Here is a 17,773-nt window from a genome sequence, read left to right as displayed (position 1 = left end):
ATTGACTTATGAATATGTGAATTGAAAATTGATTGAAAAGTGGAAAATGATTGAATTGAAAATATGAGAAATTGTGACTGAATTGAGATTTATATATGATCCGGAAACCCTATTAACTAGTCAGGTTGAGTCGGATATAGTTGGCATGCCATAGGATTGGAAGTGTTCAGGAATACTTCGACCTCGAGTCGATGAGACACTAGGTGTCACTATTTTACTTCGGATAGATTCGATGAGGTACTGGGTACCACTTTACTTCGGCTAAGCCGATGAGACACGAGGTGTCAACTTTGCTTCGAACTATCCGATGTGGCACTGGGTGCCAATTTGGTGTGTTTGGTTGGATCCGCGTATCCGCCAAAGTCCATATCTGTTAATAGGGGTAATTAAATGAAAAGTTAAATCGAATAAAATGAATTGGTTGAGCCCTTGAAAAGATATGTGAAAATGGATTATTATGAATTGTAAATGTGAATTGAATATGGAAAGGAGAATAAGAAGCATGAACTAAAAATTCTTGTAAAGAATAATGGCTCAAAATAAAAGTATACGATATTGTATATTGAAGAGCTAAATTGAGTTGTAAATGGTGAGAAATGAAAGTTATATATATAAAAAGTGGTCGGTAAGTTTTTATGGTTGTATAATTTAATTTACATGTTTATTATGTTATAATTTGAATTATGGTAATACCATTGAGTATAAAATACTCAGTATACGGTTGTTTCCGTGCACAGGTTAATAGGTATTCAGAGTCTCCGTTCAGCATCCAGGCGATCCTGACTTTAGCGCAAAACTCGGTGATGTATTCTTCTTTTGGCAAAAGTGGCATGTACATAGGTGTTGATTTGGTCACTTTTAAATGCTATATAATTTTTTGTTGTTAAAAAATGGTATTTGGTATTTTGGTGTTTAAACTAATGAAATGGTATGGAAATTTACATGATATGCATGGTATAATTGGTGCTAAATTTATAATGGATGAATGAAATTCTAATTTAATTTTTAATGGTAACATAAATGTTTATAGAGTAAATTATCAAATTATTGTTATAGGTATGATTTTTAATACGATTAAACAAGAAATTGCATTGGTTGAAATATTGGTTTTGGATTGGTCCGGTTTGAAATTGCAGGAAAGGTTAAATATTTATAAAAGGGTTATATTAAATTTTTATTTAAAATAAAATAATAATGAAAATAAAAAGAAGAAGAGTCAATTAGCAAAAGTTTTATATGACAATTTATGATTATATTATAATATGTTAGATAATTATTTGAATATTAATCGTAAATTGTCAGATTGTCCGGTAATGTCTCGTAACCCTGTTTCGGCGACGGTTTAAGGTTAGGGGGTGTTACATGGACGGATACATGGATCCAACCAAAACACACCAGTTTCGTACCCAATACCTCATCAGATAATTCGAAGTAATAAGTTGACACCCAGTGTCTCATCGGCTAAACCGAAGTTAGTTGGCACCCAGTGCTTCATCGAATTAATCCGAAGTAAATAATTGACACCCAGTGTCTCATTAACTCGAGGTCGAAGAATCCCTGAACTCTTCCAATCCTATGGCATGCCATCCATATCCGACTCAATCTGATATAGTTAGTAGGGTTTAATTCCACAATTCAAAAACAATCAATATCCAATATCCAATATCCACATTTCACATTTCACAATAATCGCAAATTTATATAAATTCAATTCAATATCAAAATGCTAGTTACTCACCTCAATCACTTACCATAATTATTAAATCAAAATAAAACAATTAATTATTAGATTCGGATTATAGAAATACAAACCAGAACTTCCGAGCTACTCCTCGTCTACTTTATCTTTTCCTTTCGTAGTCGAAGTTTCCGGCACAACGTTAGGTATGAAATTGAAACAATTAAAATTCACCAATACAATACAATTCATTTTCACTTTGAATATTTAAAATTTTTATTCAACATTTACCTAAATTTCAATTTAGTCCCTAAACTGAGACTAACTTTATTTCTTCACAATTAGTTCTATATTTTCATTTAATTTCCACTCAAAACAAAATTCAACTCTCTTATTTCACTCAAAACTCTAAATTTCAAAATTTTTACAATTTAGTCCCTAATACTCAAAATTTACAATTTATTCCACAATTCAATCATTTTTCAATTCTAACTTAAAATCTATCAATTTAGTCCTAATACTCTAATTATTCAACATAGACAACATTTAAAAACTTAATAATTTCTAAAATTTTGACATGGGTTGGATAATATTTAATTCTAGAATTCTAAAATATAAAAATTACAAAAATATGGACTAAATTAACTTACCAATTAAGCTTTGAACCCTCAAAACCCCTAATTTTTCTCCTTTCTTTCTCCTTTCTTTTTCCCTCTGTTTCGTTTCAACTTTCTGGTTTCTTTGTTTCTTTTCTTTTATTTATTTTATTTATTCTTTTAGTTATTATAATATAATATAATATAATATAATATAATATAATATAATATAATATAATATACTTAAATATTAATTATTCATATATTATTATATACATATGTATATTATTTGTACACATGTATACACAATCACCATACACTTGTTAATTATGGTTTAATTTCTAATTTAATCCTTTCACTTTTGCTCTAACTTATAATTAAATTTTAACCTTTTATGCAATTTAGTCATTATACTTAATTACTCTTAATTCAAGCAAATTTATCTAACCAAGTCGTTTTATGAAAACGGAGACTCGAAAATACACTTTCCAATTACCCGTGATTATAGGGTCATTACATATATAATCTCAAAAAAATTAAAAAGTAAAATGCTAAATATTTTGACATGTGTACATCAACATTCTAATAAGAATAAAGTGTTTAGACTAATAATGACATCATAAAAGTTAAGGCGCCAAATTATGTCAAAAAAATTAAAGTGTAGATATTAAATTTCAAATAAGAGGGATCTATTTACGACAGTGGTGTAAAACTAAAGTAGTGTTCCACCATTTTGTATCTTTTATTCAATTAATATTTTAGCAATCCAACCATTGAATTTAATATTTTATTCATACAGATCATGCATATCAAGTTTGATATAAATTATATAGAGTTGTTTATATCAATATGATAGAAATATCGAACAATTCAATAGTTAGATTACTAAAATATTAATTGTACAAAAAGATAGGAAAGGATGTATAATCTATTTTAATTTTACCTTTGGTATAAGTGGGTTCGACTAAAACTAAAATTGGCCATATAATCTAAAATAAAAAATAAAAGGCTATGTATTTGAACACATGTATATAAGATTTTAATTAGAATGAAATATTTAGACTTGCATTTCAAAAATTAAAATACTAAAATTTAAATTTAAATATATTATAAAGTTAAAATTGAAATTAGATAATTCTTATAAAATCTAAAAAGAAAAAGGTTTTGTTTGTTTAATTAGAAATATGTCATAAAAGGAATGCCTTGTACATTCATTTTATTTATAGTTTATTTATTATAAAAATTAATTAAATTAAATAAAAAGAAGAAAGCTTTCCTTTTATATATATATATATATATATATATATATATATTTAATACCTTCCTTCTTTACCCATGGGTCATATTTTCGCGTTTGGTTCATCTAATATAATATTATGACTCATAATGTTATATTTCAAAATGAAATTATGGTGTTTTGGATTGTCAACATTTTAGCTCATAGTCTCACATTACGGAATAGAGTCAAGATGTCATAATATATTGTGTGTGTTATTACGGCTCATTCCTTAAGTTATCTTAGACTACAAGTGTAATATTAATTTTGGATCAATTTACTATTTGTTTTATTATTTTGATAAATTTAGGTTTTTTTAAAATAAATTTTAAGACTAACTAAAACAAAAATAATAATAGTGAACTAATAGATGTCATACATTACAATTATAATTTTTATTTTTTAATAATTTATTGATTAATATATTAATTATGGTTGGTGTTACAATCACTTTTCATGAATTATTATAATTAAGGTTTATAAATTTATTTCAACATCATATGTTTACTTATTGATATATAAATTGTAATAAAAAGTAATAGTTATAATAATTTATCATAATTTTATAGGAATTGAGACTAAAAAATATTAAAAACTAAACTTGTTAAAAAATACAAATTCTATAACAAAGACAATTAAGCAAATGTACTTCTAGGTAATCTTACATTCTATCAACCAAACAAATAATCTTACATTCCACCCATAATCTAACATTTTCATAATCGTGTTACAAAACGTAATCTAAGACTCGATAAACCAAATACACCCTATAACATCCTCGAAAATCCCTTGATTGTAATAATATAATTTTGAGCAATTACAAGTCGAAGTTTTTAGAATAAATAAAATGTGATTTATATGTAATACCCCATACTTGACCCGAACGCCAAGTCCGAGTATCGGATGTCACGCCAACCCACATAACTCATCAACCTCTATGCTTAAATTCTTTTACCAACTTAAACCTCAATTTTCTTACTACCATTAATATACATATTGTTAGTTTGACTGCATACAACCGGACAATTTTAACTATTCGACGATTAATTACAATTTACAGTTCGACCCCATACAAACTCTGTAACGACCCGAATTTTACCGTTACCGAAAAAGTGTATTTTCGGGTATCCGTTTCTGAAAAATGGATTCGTAAATATTTATTAAAAATATTTACGAAGTCAATTGAGTGGTTAATTAGAGTTTAATTAAGTAAATTTAGTTTAATTAAGAGTAATTAGGAAAAATGACTAAATTGAATAAATGATGAAAGTTGAATTGTAGATTAAAAGAAAATGAAGAGGACCAAAATGGCAATTATGCCATTTGTCCTAAGTGGTGACATAAACATAAAAATCTGAGATTTTTATGTGTTAAAATATATATTAAATTATTATTATATTATAGTATATTATATTATATATTATATTATATAAATAAGTAAAGAAACATAAGAAACAGAATGAAAGCAAACGAAATAGAGAAGAAACAGGGGAGAAAGAAAGAAAGAAAAAGAAAAAGGAAAATTTGGGTTTCAAGGCTCAAAGTTTAATTTGGTAAGTCAATTAAGTCATTTCTTCTTAAATTTTGATGTTTTAGAAGCTTTGGAACAAGACTTTGATGAAATTAAGTTGATATTTTGAGAGTTTATAGATTTTCAAGTATAGTTCATGTTGAATAGAATAGTGAATTAAGGGTTTAATTGAGTAAATTTCAAGCTAGAATTGATAATAGGATCAAATTGTAAAGTAAGTTATAAGTTTTATGTTGTAGGGACTAAATTGATGAAATTTTAAAATTAGGAAAGTATGCTGGAAATTTAATATTTAAATGAGAGTATGGATGAAATTTTAATAGAAATAAAGTATGAATTAAGATAGAAAAGTAAGTGAATTTAGTTAGAATTAAATTGAAATTAAAGTAAATCAACATTTTGTACTAAGACTATTTTGAACAGCAGCAGTAGTCTAAGTTTGAAAAATCACCAAAAATTGTATAAATTGAATTAGAGGATGAATAAAATACGAAATTAAATATTATTGAGTCTAGTTTCTTATAGAAGAAACGATATAAGCAATTGAATTGTAAATTATGAGATATAATGAATTTTGTGAGACAAGGTCAGAATAAATTCGGGTTTCCCTGTTCTGACTTTGGAAAATCACCAAAACTTGAATAAAAATAATTAGAGGCTTAAAGTTATATGTTTAGAATCCCTAATGAGTCTATTTTCATTACAAATCAACAAGAATGTTATCCGAGTTCTGTACTGTGAGATAATTAATTTTTAGTGAAGAAGGGACGAAACTGTCAGACAGCAGAATAGGGGTGAATTTAAAGAATAAACTGTACTTAATGGCTAAACCAAAAATTCTGAAAATTTTATTGTAAGAAAATTTGTGAGTCTAGTTTCAGGAAAATTAGCGGATCTTAATTTAGAATTCTATAAATCAAGATATGAATTAGTAATGTATTAATGATTATGAATTGTATTAATTTAAGTAGTCAATGTGGTACCGAAATCTTGGCTAAGAAAGGACAAGACAAAGTCAACGGAGTTAGCTCGAAAATTACGGTTTGTATTTCTATAATCCGAACCTAATACTTAATTGTTGAATTTATTTCTTAATATGTATATTAAGTGTTTTGAAGTAAGAATTATTGTGTTTTGCAAATGAAATGGATTGATATAGTATGTGATGAATTTATTGAATTTATATTGATTGAATTGGCGTATATATATATAGATATATATATTGAATATTGAATATATATTGATTATTTGAATTGAATTGAAATATAAATTGTTTGAAAATTTTAAATATGAGATTTGTGATATTTGGATATTTGTTATTGAAAAGTGAATTGAATTGTATTGAATTATGAATTTATGTGATTAATTAAAATGTGTATTGATTAAAAAATTGAAAGTGAATTGAATACCCTATTAATGATGATCGGGCTGAGTCGGATATAGTTGGCATGCCATAGGATTGGAAGTGTTCAGGATTCTTCGACCTCGAGTCGATGAGACACTGGGTGTCACTATATTTCTTCGGATAGATTCGATGAGGTCTTGGGTACCAACTTTACTTGACTAGGCCGATGAGACACTGGGTGTCAAATATTGCTTGAACTATCCGATGAGGCTTTGGGTGCCATATTGGTGTGTTTGGTTGGATCCGTGTATCCGCCAAGGTCCGAGTCTTGTTAATAGGGGTAAATAAGTGAAAAGATAAGTCGAGTGAATTTGATTGATTGAGCTATTGGAATGAAATGAGAAATTGAATTGAGAATTGAAATTGAGATATGAGATTGAAAACATGAACCAAAAGGTTCATGAAATGAGTGAAGTTCAAATGGATGATGATTGATGATAGAATGAATTAAAATGGTATATTGTTAAGAAGTAAAGTGTGAAAACAAGTGAATTGTGAATATATTGTATAGAATTTATACGGTAAGTAAATGAAAAGAATTGAACAAATATGTTTTTGTGTTTGTTATATGACTTGTATAGAATTTATATGGTAAGTAATTGAAATTTTATCTATAAAACAAATAAATGAATACTTAAAATTGTTATTGTGATTTTAAGTTTAATTGTTATATTATTAAGTGTTCGGATTATGGAAATACCACTTGAGTATACCATACTCGGCAGACGGTTTGTTTCGCATGCTTGAGTTTAGTAAAGATAGAACGTTGAATCAGCATCCCAGTTCGATCCCGAATTCATTAAGGTAAAGTGTGTTAATTATTGGTAATGGCATGTACCTAGGATGTTTTATGAGAGTCATTTAGGTTGTAGATATACTCATGAAATGAGTAAATTATGGTTGGCAACGGTATGTAGTATGAATTTGAAATTTACTAAAAATTCGTAGTGATTCTAAATTAGTCCCGAATTGAATTTACTGTTCATATTGGACCGCGAGGGCCCATTAAAGGGACGACATCTTAAAACTAGGATGTGTGTAAATATTTATTTTAATTAATGACCGAAATTGGACTATCTTGTTGGTAATGTCTCGTAACCTGTTCGATGACGGTATAGGGTTAGGGCGTTACATTTAGTGGTATCGAGCTATTCGAGGTTTAGCCAATTCTCGGACTAAATCGAACTCGAATTGAGTTTAGGGTACATGCCATAATTGAGTCGAAATTGAGTCGAGGATCGGATCTTGATATATTTGTTTGGTCTTGTTTTATAGTGAAAATGTTAGACAAAAATATCGATGGTATTAATTATGAAATGTGTCTTTGAGACGAATAGTCTCGTGAATTAGATGAAAACCGAATCAACAACACCGGATATAAACTCAATAGGTAATTAATTCTTGAATGATGGTGATAAAATAATAGGAAAAAAAGGATACATAATTATTTAGAATTATAAGCGATGTTTTCAAATGAATAGAAGAAATTGTATTTGTTATGATATCTACCCTCCTGTTTCTCAATCGGTTCCCAAGTGCTTCAAGGTATAGAGCTTGTCTAAACGGGTAAGTTATATGCTGTTAATGATATGGACATGTATATATATAGTGTGGATGAATTGAGAATTACAGTTGAGAATGATCTTGAAAGAAACTGAAACCTGGTTAGAGAATATTATCGGGATTGTAACTGAATTGTTTTGATCACCGATTAAATGTTAGAAGGGTATGATATTTCGTTAAAAGATTCAGCTTACGGTGGTAGAAAACATTGATTATGTTGTGATTAAGAAAGGGTTGTTTGAAAGTTTTCGAGATGAGTTCGAAAGAAATATATATATATATCGATCGAGATTTCTTGATCGAAACGTATAGAATTCTTGAAGCTTAAACAGATCATATAAGCGCAATCGTGTATGAAGGGAATTTGTTTGATTAAATAAATATATCGAGGTATATTCCGATAGAAACTGTATGATACAAATGGTTTGAAGATGGTTTAAATGAAGATGAAGTGAAGAATATAGAATAAGGAATGGAATATGTGTTAGACATGATTCTCCGATTATTATCTTAGTGATTGCTTGAAGAAAATTGAAAAAAAAATTATTCGAGTTCAAGACCGAGTAATGTAGTTAACAAAGGTAGGATACCTGTAATCTCAAAAATACGAGTGAAAGCCAAGTGTGACAAATGACTTCATTTGTAAAATCGGAGAATGAACATCCGCCAGGTATATGTTAATTATACATGAGAAGATTTATCTCTACCGGATGTCATTACGGTACTTTCTTCTTTATCGACACTAATATGATTATTTTAAATTGATCTTGGTTTGACTATTCCTATGATTACATAAGTTCAAGATCTATTAAAGATTTGCTGTTGGGTTTGCTGAAATTTTGGGTTGAAGCATTAAATTTTTAGATTAGTATTTATGGGTGATAAGATCTGCGAGAACTGTTTGATAATGATACTCTTGTTTTCGAACGATTTGATGTTCTTACTGTTTGATATAATCTCAATAATGGAATGGTTAATTTGCATGATATGGTGGTAAATTATAAGCGAAGTATAATATGTTGCAAGATCAAGATGATGAAATGTTTTGTTGAATCGAGAAGATTGAGCTAATTGTCTATTGTGATATTGAACATGCCAACACGTATATATGCGGAAAGGGGTCATGGTATTTACCTTGTTTATGTATTGAATATTAAAATATTTAAGTTAAGGTTTAAATCGGTGGCAATAGTGCAAGAGAATTCTAATGTGTTTCGGAAGAGTTACCCGAACTCATGTTGATCGAAGAAGTTGAATGTGCTATAGATTTTGTAACCTGAAATGATAGTGAAAAAAATATATTTGAAATCAGAGGTTTTCTAAAACTAGTCGGTTATTATAGTAAGATATGGAATTGGAATGATCTGATAGACGTTAGCAAGGTTCTGATTAGTTGAAAGCTCAGTTAACTGAAGCACTAGTTCTGGTTCAGTCTGAAATCCGATGAAGAAACTTGTGGTTTACAGGGATAGCAGTGTTTTGATGTAAAAAAAAAAAAAAGAAAGTGAAGTAATGGTTTATGTTACGAAATGTTAGAATCACATGGGAAGAATTATTTGATACCTGCTTCGGAAGTGGTAGTTATTGTTCTTGCATAAAAAGATCAAGATATGATAATTAATTATCATCTGAAAAGACAATGAATGTATGTATATTCAAGTTGAAAGCTTTGTTTTGTGTTATGAGCTATGAACATCGATCGTTATCATTTGAAGATGGTTCAATTTTGGTAGAGATAAAAAAAATTAAACCGACTTCTTTACAAGCAGATCTGTGAAGCTCGTAAATGTGGTAATGAGTTATCGATTAAATGGATATAGTATCTGATTTACGATTAAACATTTGATTGGATATGATGGTTGTTTGCTATTTAGAAATAAAAGCTGAACAGAGAGATTCAGAATTTATACAGGAGAATTTGCATGAAATTATAGTAGTACTATGTCTATGCATTTTGGAAGAATAAGATGTACAGTGATTTGAGGAAGATGTGTTGAAGACTGGAAAAGAAAAGTAGTACTTTGAAATTGTATATAAATGTTTATATCAGATACAGATATCTTCAGAACTGTTACAGCTAGAAAGGATATCATAATGGAAGTGGGATATAATTTCTATGGGTTTGAATTGGAATTATCTCGATCTTTGAAAAAGAAAGACGGTATTTGAGTAATCATCGAAGGTATGGTGAAGCTTGTATATTCTATTCTAGTATGAATAAGTTTCTTACTCAATAATTGTTTGAAATCTAGGTTTCTGAGATTATCAGATTACATGGTATGGTGGTTTCTATTATTTCTGATTGAGATACGTGGTTTATACTCTGATTATAGAACAAGTACAAGAAGTTCTGGGTGCGTAATAATAGTTTTCAACACTGTATGAAGTTCTGAATAATGATTGATGTAAAACTGCATGGGATTTGATTAAATACAGTGAGAAAAAGAATATGCAGAGTTGTTTAATTCGTGAAATTGAAGAAAAGTGGAAGTGATTCGAGATAGATTGAAAGTAATTTTGTGAGATAAGAATCATATGTGGACTTGAAATGTTGGGATATTGAGTATTTAATTAGTGATATGATATTTCTTAAAGATCCACCTTGGAAGAAAATTTTAAAGATCAAAGTTGAAAAGAAATTGAGTTCTTGTTCATTGGGCTATGTGAAGTTGTAGAAAAGTCAAATTGGTAAAATATTGCTTGGTTTTGCTTCTAAAGTTACAGAAAGTTTATGATAATTTTTCATGATTTGAAGCTCAGAAGATTATAGAGATCAAATCTCTTGCATGTTATACCGACAAAGGATATTGAGATTAGATGTAATCTATAGTATGAAAAAGAGCCGGTTGAGATACTAGCCCGAGCGGTAATGTCATAATATTGAAGAAGCAATATGGGAACCGAGAGGAACAGCGAGATCTTTGTACTTATACCCCCACCTCTCTCAGGTAAATTTCGAGGGCGAAATTATAAAAGGGGGGGAGAATTGTAACGACCCGAATTTTACCGTTACCGAAAAAGTGTATTTTCGGTATCCGTTTCGAAAAATGGATTCGTAAATATTTATTAAAAATATTTACGAAGTCAATTGAGTGGTTAATTAGAGTTTAATTAAGTAAATTTAGTTTAATTAAGAGTAATTAGGAAAATGACTAAATTGAATAAATGATGAAAGTTGAATTGTAGATTAAAAGAAAATGAAGAGGACCAAAATGGCAATTATGCCATTTGTCCTAAGTGAAATGACATAAACATAAAAATCTGAGATTTTTATGTGTTAAAATATATATTAAATTATTATTATATTATATTATATTATATTATATATTATATTATATAAATAAGTAAAGAAACATAAGAAACAGAATGAAAGCAAACGAAATAGAGAAGAAACAGGGAGAAAGAAAGAAAGAAAAGAAAAGGAAAATTTGGGTTTCAAGGCTCAAAGTTTAATTTGGTAAGTCAATTAAGTCATTTCTTCTTAAATTTTGATGTTTTAGAAGCTTTGGAACAAGACTTTGATGAAATTAAGTTGATATTTTGAGAGTTTATAGATTTTCAAGTATAGTTCATGTTGAATAGAATAGTGAATTAAGGGTTTAATTGAGTAAATTTCAAGCTAGAATTGATAATAGGATCAAATTGTAAAGTAAGTTATAAGTTTTATGTTGTAGGGACTAAATTGATGAAATTTTAAAATTAGGAAAGTATGCTGGAAATTTAATATTTAAATGAGAGTATGGATGAAATTTTAATAGAAATAAAGTATGAATTAAGATAGAAAAGTAAGTGAATTTAGTTAGAATTAAATTGAAATTAAAGTAAATCAACATTTTGTACTAAGACTATTTTGAACAGCAGCAGTAGTTTAAGTTTGAAAAATCACCAAAATTGTATAAATTGAATTAGAGGATGAATAAAATATGAAATTAAATATTATTGAGTCTAGTTTCTTATAGAAGAAACGATATAAGCAATTGAATTGTAAATTATGAGATATAATGAATTTTGTGAGACAAGGTCAGAATGAATTCGGGTTCCCTGTTCTAACTTTGGAAAATCACCAAAATTGAATAAAAATAATTAGAGGCTTAAAGTTATATGTTTAGAATCCCTAATGAGTCTATTTTCATTACAAATCAACAAGAATGTTATCCGAGTTCTGTACTGTGAGATAATTAATTTTTAGTGAAGAAGGGACGAAACTGTCAGATAGCAGAATAGGGGTGAATTTAAAGAATAAACTGTACTTAATGGCTAAACCAAAAATTCTGAAAATTTTATTGTAAGAAAATTTGTGAGTCTAGTTTCAGGAAAAATTAGCGGATCTTAATTTAGAATTCTATAAATCAAGATATGAATTAGTAATGTATTAATGATTATGAATTGTATTAATTTCGTAGTCAATGTGGTACCAGAAATCTTGGCTAAGAAAGGACAAGACAAAGTCAACGGGAGTTAGCTCGAAAATTACGGTTTGTATTTCTATAATCCGAACCTAATACTTAATTGTTGAATTTATTTCTTAATATGTATATTAAGTGTTTTGAAGTAAGAATTATTGTGTTTTGCAAATGAAATGGATTGATATAGTATGTGATGAATTTATTGAATTTATATTGATTGAATTACGTATATATATATAGATATATATATTGAATATTGAATATATATTGATTATTTGAATTGAATTGAAATATAAATTGTTTGAAAATTTTAAATATGAGATTTGTGATATTTGGATATTTGTTATTGAAAAGTGAATTGAATTGTATTGAATTATGAATTTATGTGATTAATTAAAATGTGTATTGATTAAAAAAATTGAAAGTGAACTGAATACCCTATTAACAATATCGGGCTGAGTCGGATATAGTTGGCATGCCATAGGATTGGAAGTGTTCAGGATTCTTCGACCTCGAGTCGATGAGACACTGGTGTCACTATATTTCTTCGGATAGATTCGATGAGGTCTGGGTACCAACTTTACTTGGCTAGGCCGATGAGACACTGGGTGTCAAATATTGCTTCGAACTATCCGATGAGGCCTTTGGGTGCCATATTGGTGTGTTTGGTTGGATCCGTGTATCCGCCAAGGTCCGAGTCTTGTTAATAGGGGTAAATAAGTGAAAAGATAAGTCGAGTGAATTTGATTGATTGAGCTATTGGAATGAAATGAGAAATTGAATTGAGAATTGAAATTGAGATATGAGATTGAAAACATGAACCAAAAGGTTCATGAAATGAGTGAAGTTCAAATGGATGATGATTGATGATAGAATGAATTAAAATGGTATATTGTTAAGAAGTAAAGTGTGAAAACAAGTGAATTGTGAATATATTGTATAGAATTTATACGGTAAGTAAATGAAAAGAATTGAACAAATATGTTTTTGTGTTTGTTATATGACTTGTATAGAATTTATATGGTAAGTAATTGAAATTTTATCTATAAAACAAATAAATGAATACTTAAAATTGTTATTGTGATTTTAAGTTTAATTGTTATATTATTAAGTGTTCGGATTATGGAAATACCATTGAGTATACCATACTCAGTGCACGGTTTGTTTTCGTGCTTGAGTTTAGTAAAGATAGAACGTTGAATCAACATCCCGATTCGATCCCGAATTCATTAAGGTAAAGTGTGTTAATTATTGGTAATGGCATGTACCTAGGACGTTTTATGAGAGTCATTTAGGTTGTAGATATACTCATGAAATGAGTAAATTATGGTTGGCAACGGTATGTAGTATGAATTTGAAATTTACTAAAATTCGTAGTGATTCTAAATTAGTCCCGAATTGAATTTACTGTTCATATTGGACCGCGAGGGCCCATTAAAGGGACGACATCTTAAAACTAGGATGTGTGTAAATATTTATTTTAATTAATGACCGAAATTGGACTGTACTGACTGGTAATGTCTCGTAACCCTGTTCCGATGACGGTATAGGGTTAGGGGGCGTTACAAACTCGATTATCTTACACACTAAGGCATGGCTTCTGTGGGTACCCATCTATATACATGAATAGCTACCATGCACTACGTAACTCTAGCGGAGTCTGGCTTGGTCCCCTTTTGATTTTTTCGAGTCTTTGTCTAACCTGTATTCAAGCAACAATTTTATAAGTTCATAAGAACTTAGTAAGATCTGTACCTAAAGTGCATATAAGCCTGCATAAATCTTAAAGTAATTGAGATACCTGGAATAGAATTAAACTCTTTTAATTTCATAAGATAATTCACAAACTTAGTTGACAAGGCCCATGCCTCATGCACTCTGAGTCGTTTGCTGACGGGCTTAGACCCTAGTCTGGTCTTGACCATGTCCAATCTTGGGTCTCACCCCATCCCCATCTCTCATTATTTTACCTCCCTAATATTCATATCCATTACTTTAGGTTGGCGACTGTTAGCATCAACCCAAGTGATTATCGTAACTGTTGTTTTTACCATAATACAACACATTCACTTCTTTGGAGAACTAGTGCTTTGCTTCATGGTCCTGATAGGCCTCCGCTTTTCATTATTTTCTAGTGGACTTTGTTGAGCATTCAACCTTGAGTCGGCCTTTCCTCTCACAAAGATTCTTATCGGTCTATCAAATCTTTCAGCAACCTCTTATCAACTTACAGATTAAGACTTATCCTTTGCATCCTCATCTACATCTATTTACCCCAAATGAATTTCGTGACTCTTCTGGCAGACTCTCATTGAAGAAAGTCATGTTTACTATCTCATTTTAAGGAATTTCTCCCTCCTTTCACACATGACTAAGTTAGGATGCCTCTTAGGCTCCATTTGTCATTGCTCTTGGCGAATCCCTTAGTGATTCGCTCACGTCCCCTTACGACTCCTTCTTTGTAACTTGGCGAGATTCTTAGTTACTAATCTACGAACTGTAACACCCATAATACCATATCCGTCGCCGGAACAGGGTTACGGAGTATTATTAGAGTTTACAGATCAAGTACAAACATTTCATGTCATTTCTCATTTATATCATAAATCGATCAAAAACAATCATATTATCCCTTATATGAGCCCTCGAGGCCCAAAATATGCAATAGAAATAAGTCAGGACTAATCCGCGTACTTAGAGAATTTTTCGCAAAAGTTTAAAATTTTTCCTAGTTGCAGGGTATACGCGCCCGTGTGGTCAGGCTGTGTGGCTCATATGGCCAAGAGACACACTCGTGTGTCAGGTTATGTGGGCATTTGAAATGAGGCACACGGCTGTGTCCCAGCCCGTGTCTGTACACGTGTAACTCTTTGACTTGGGTCACACGGCCAAGTCACATGACCGTGTGATCAATTCTGAGCATTCAGTTTTAAAATTTTAAAGATGCAAATGACACATGGCCAAGTCACATGCCTATGTGCTAGGCCATGTGTCACACACAGCTGAGACACACGCCTTGTGGATAGAATAATGCCATTTCCAAGCCTTATTTCTCACCCAATTTGTATTCCACCTATATCAACACTTTAATACTTTCACAAGCCAATATAAAACATTCAAATCAAGCCAAAACTAAGTCTTATACATGACATATCACCTCATATGTTCAGTTATCCAAACTTACCAAAACAACCATACATACATATGGGCATATTTTACCAAATCTATACTATCACAAACCAACCATCAACATGCCTATTCAATTTCCATCATTTATCCATTTCAAACACACATCAACATATTAAGGCAAATTTTACATATCAAAACATATCAATTACAAGCCATACCAAATGGTTAATTTCAACCAAACACATACATACCATCCATGACCACTTTTAGCCTATACATACCATTATAACCAAAATGTAATTACTATATATATAACGAAATGAGATGATGGATAGTGTGATGATATCTCCACCAAGCCTTGTAAGGACCTAAATTTTTAGGTCATCAGAAAAGTGAGTTTTTGGGTCTTTGATTTTGGAAATTAGATTCATAAATATTTATTAGAAATATTTACGAAGTTAAGTGAGAGGTTAATTAGGTTTTAATTAAGTAAATTTAGCTTAATCAAGGCTAATTTAGTGAAAGGACTAGACTGAATATAGTGTAAAAGTTTAATTATAAACTATAAAAATTCAAGGGATTAAATTAGCAAATAAGCCTTAGGAGACAAGTGTGTGGTATGTATGAATACATTTGTATTATTTTAATTGGTACAAATGTATGTATAAATAAGTATTTACTTATTAAATAAGAAATAATAATAATAATGATTAAAGTATATTATAATAATATAATATAATAAAGTAATTAAATAAAAAAAATAAAATAAAAGAATGAATGAAAACGAAACAGAGCAGGGAAAGAAAGAAAGAAAGAAAAAGGGAAAAAAAAAGAAAAGGAAAATTTAAGGTTTTGGAGTTCCAAGCTTGATTGGTAAGTCAATTTGATCCCTTTTCTTGTAATTTTGATGTCTATGGAATCCTAGGAAAGAATACTACTTGAGTTATGTTGAAATTTAGAAAGTTATTGAATTTTTAGATGTTGATTATGTAACACCCCCTAATCCCATCCCATCACCGGAACAGGATTACAAAGCATTATCGGTCTTTACAGTCCTTTAACACTTGAAACGGAAATGTTTGAGTAATGTTACTTGATATGAATCTTATTATATCCTTAATGGGCCCACAGTGCTTATTATATACATTTAAATCCAATCGGGGTTCGATTGGAGGCTTAGAAAATTTTTTCGTGAAATTTTAAATAATCTTCTTTTGAACAGTACCACACGCCCGTGTGGCTAAATTAACATGCCCGTGTGGCTTGGGACACGCCTGTTTCCTCAACCCGTGTACAACACTGATTTTTTAACATGGTCACAACACACGTCCATGTGGCCGACCCGTGTACTAAACTGACTTTAAGACACGGCCGTGGCAACCAAGGCACACGCTCGTGTGACAAACTAGGTGAACTTAAAATGAACCTTGTATTTTAAAAATTACCAATTCTGTAAATTTCAATCCTTAACCAATACAAATACCAATATTAAACCAATCCAATATAACACACTTAAGACATCCTAGGTACATGCCATTACTGATAATTAACATGATTTACCTTTTTTAGTTCGGGATCGGCTTATGATGCTGATTTGACGATCTGTCTTTAACCTAACCTGCGCACGGAAACAAACCGTACGCTGAGTATAAACTCAGTGGTATTTCTATAAACAGAATTACTGAATAGTATAAGAAATTTAACATTAACTTAAGTCATATAATAATCATAGTAAACTCGTATATCACTAAGTAATAATACTCGTCATTCATATATACATTCGAGCTTTAAACTTTAACTTCATAGTCTCTATACTTCAGTCATTTAACTTAATTTCATAACATATAAACCTTACCATTTGATTCGTTCTACCTTCATTGTCCATGTGTACCTTTCATTTCATCATTCAACAATTAATATAACATTTACTTTTATTAGCAGTCAACATTCATGTATTCTTAAACTTTAAGCATTACTTTAGAATCTTAATACTTCAACCATTTACTCTTCATTATTTAGCTTTAAAGCCTTATTAACCGGTCTTCAATATATTTTCATTACTATACAGTAATCTTCATCTGTCGTGCAATCAAGTAGTCTTTTTAGACATGACAGCCAATAAATAATAAATTAATAACATTCATTCTTTGATATCTTTGATTATTCACCTTTCATTCAATATTCTGTAC

At 29.8% G+C, this 17,773-nt stretch overlaps 1 long non-coding RNA gene across 1 annotated transcript; it reads left to right on the top strand.

The window, feature by feature from the left end:
- Positions 1-4,926: 4,926 nt before the first annotated feature.
- LOC128292595 (uncharacterized) lies at positions 4,927-12,629 on the top strand. Its single transcript, XR_008282581.1, has 2 exons — positions 4,927-5,103; positions 12,453-12,629. It is a non-coding gene; the product is annotated as an uncharacterized LOC128292595 (long non-coding RNA).
- Positions 12,630-17,773: the final 5,144 nt, after the last annotated feature.

This window comes from Gossypium arboreum, chromosome 5, assembly GCF_025698485.1.
Source record: "Gossypium arboreum isolate Shixiya-1 chromosome 5, ASM2569848v2, whole genome shotgun sequence".
Classification (NCBI taxonomy): domain Eukaryota; kingdom Viridiplantae; phylum Streptophyta; class Magnoliopsida; order Malvales; family Malvaceae; genus Gossypium; species Gossypium arboreum.
Note: the sequence above shows the minus strand (reverse complement) of the source record. Positions and strands in the feature narration are given on the sequence as shown.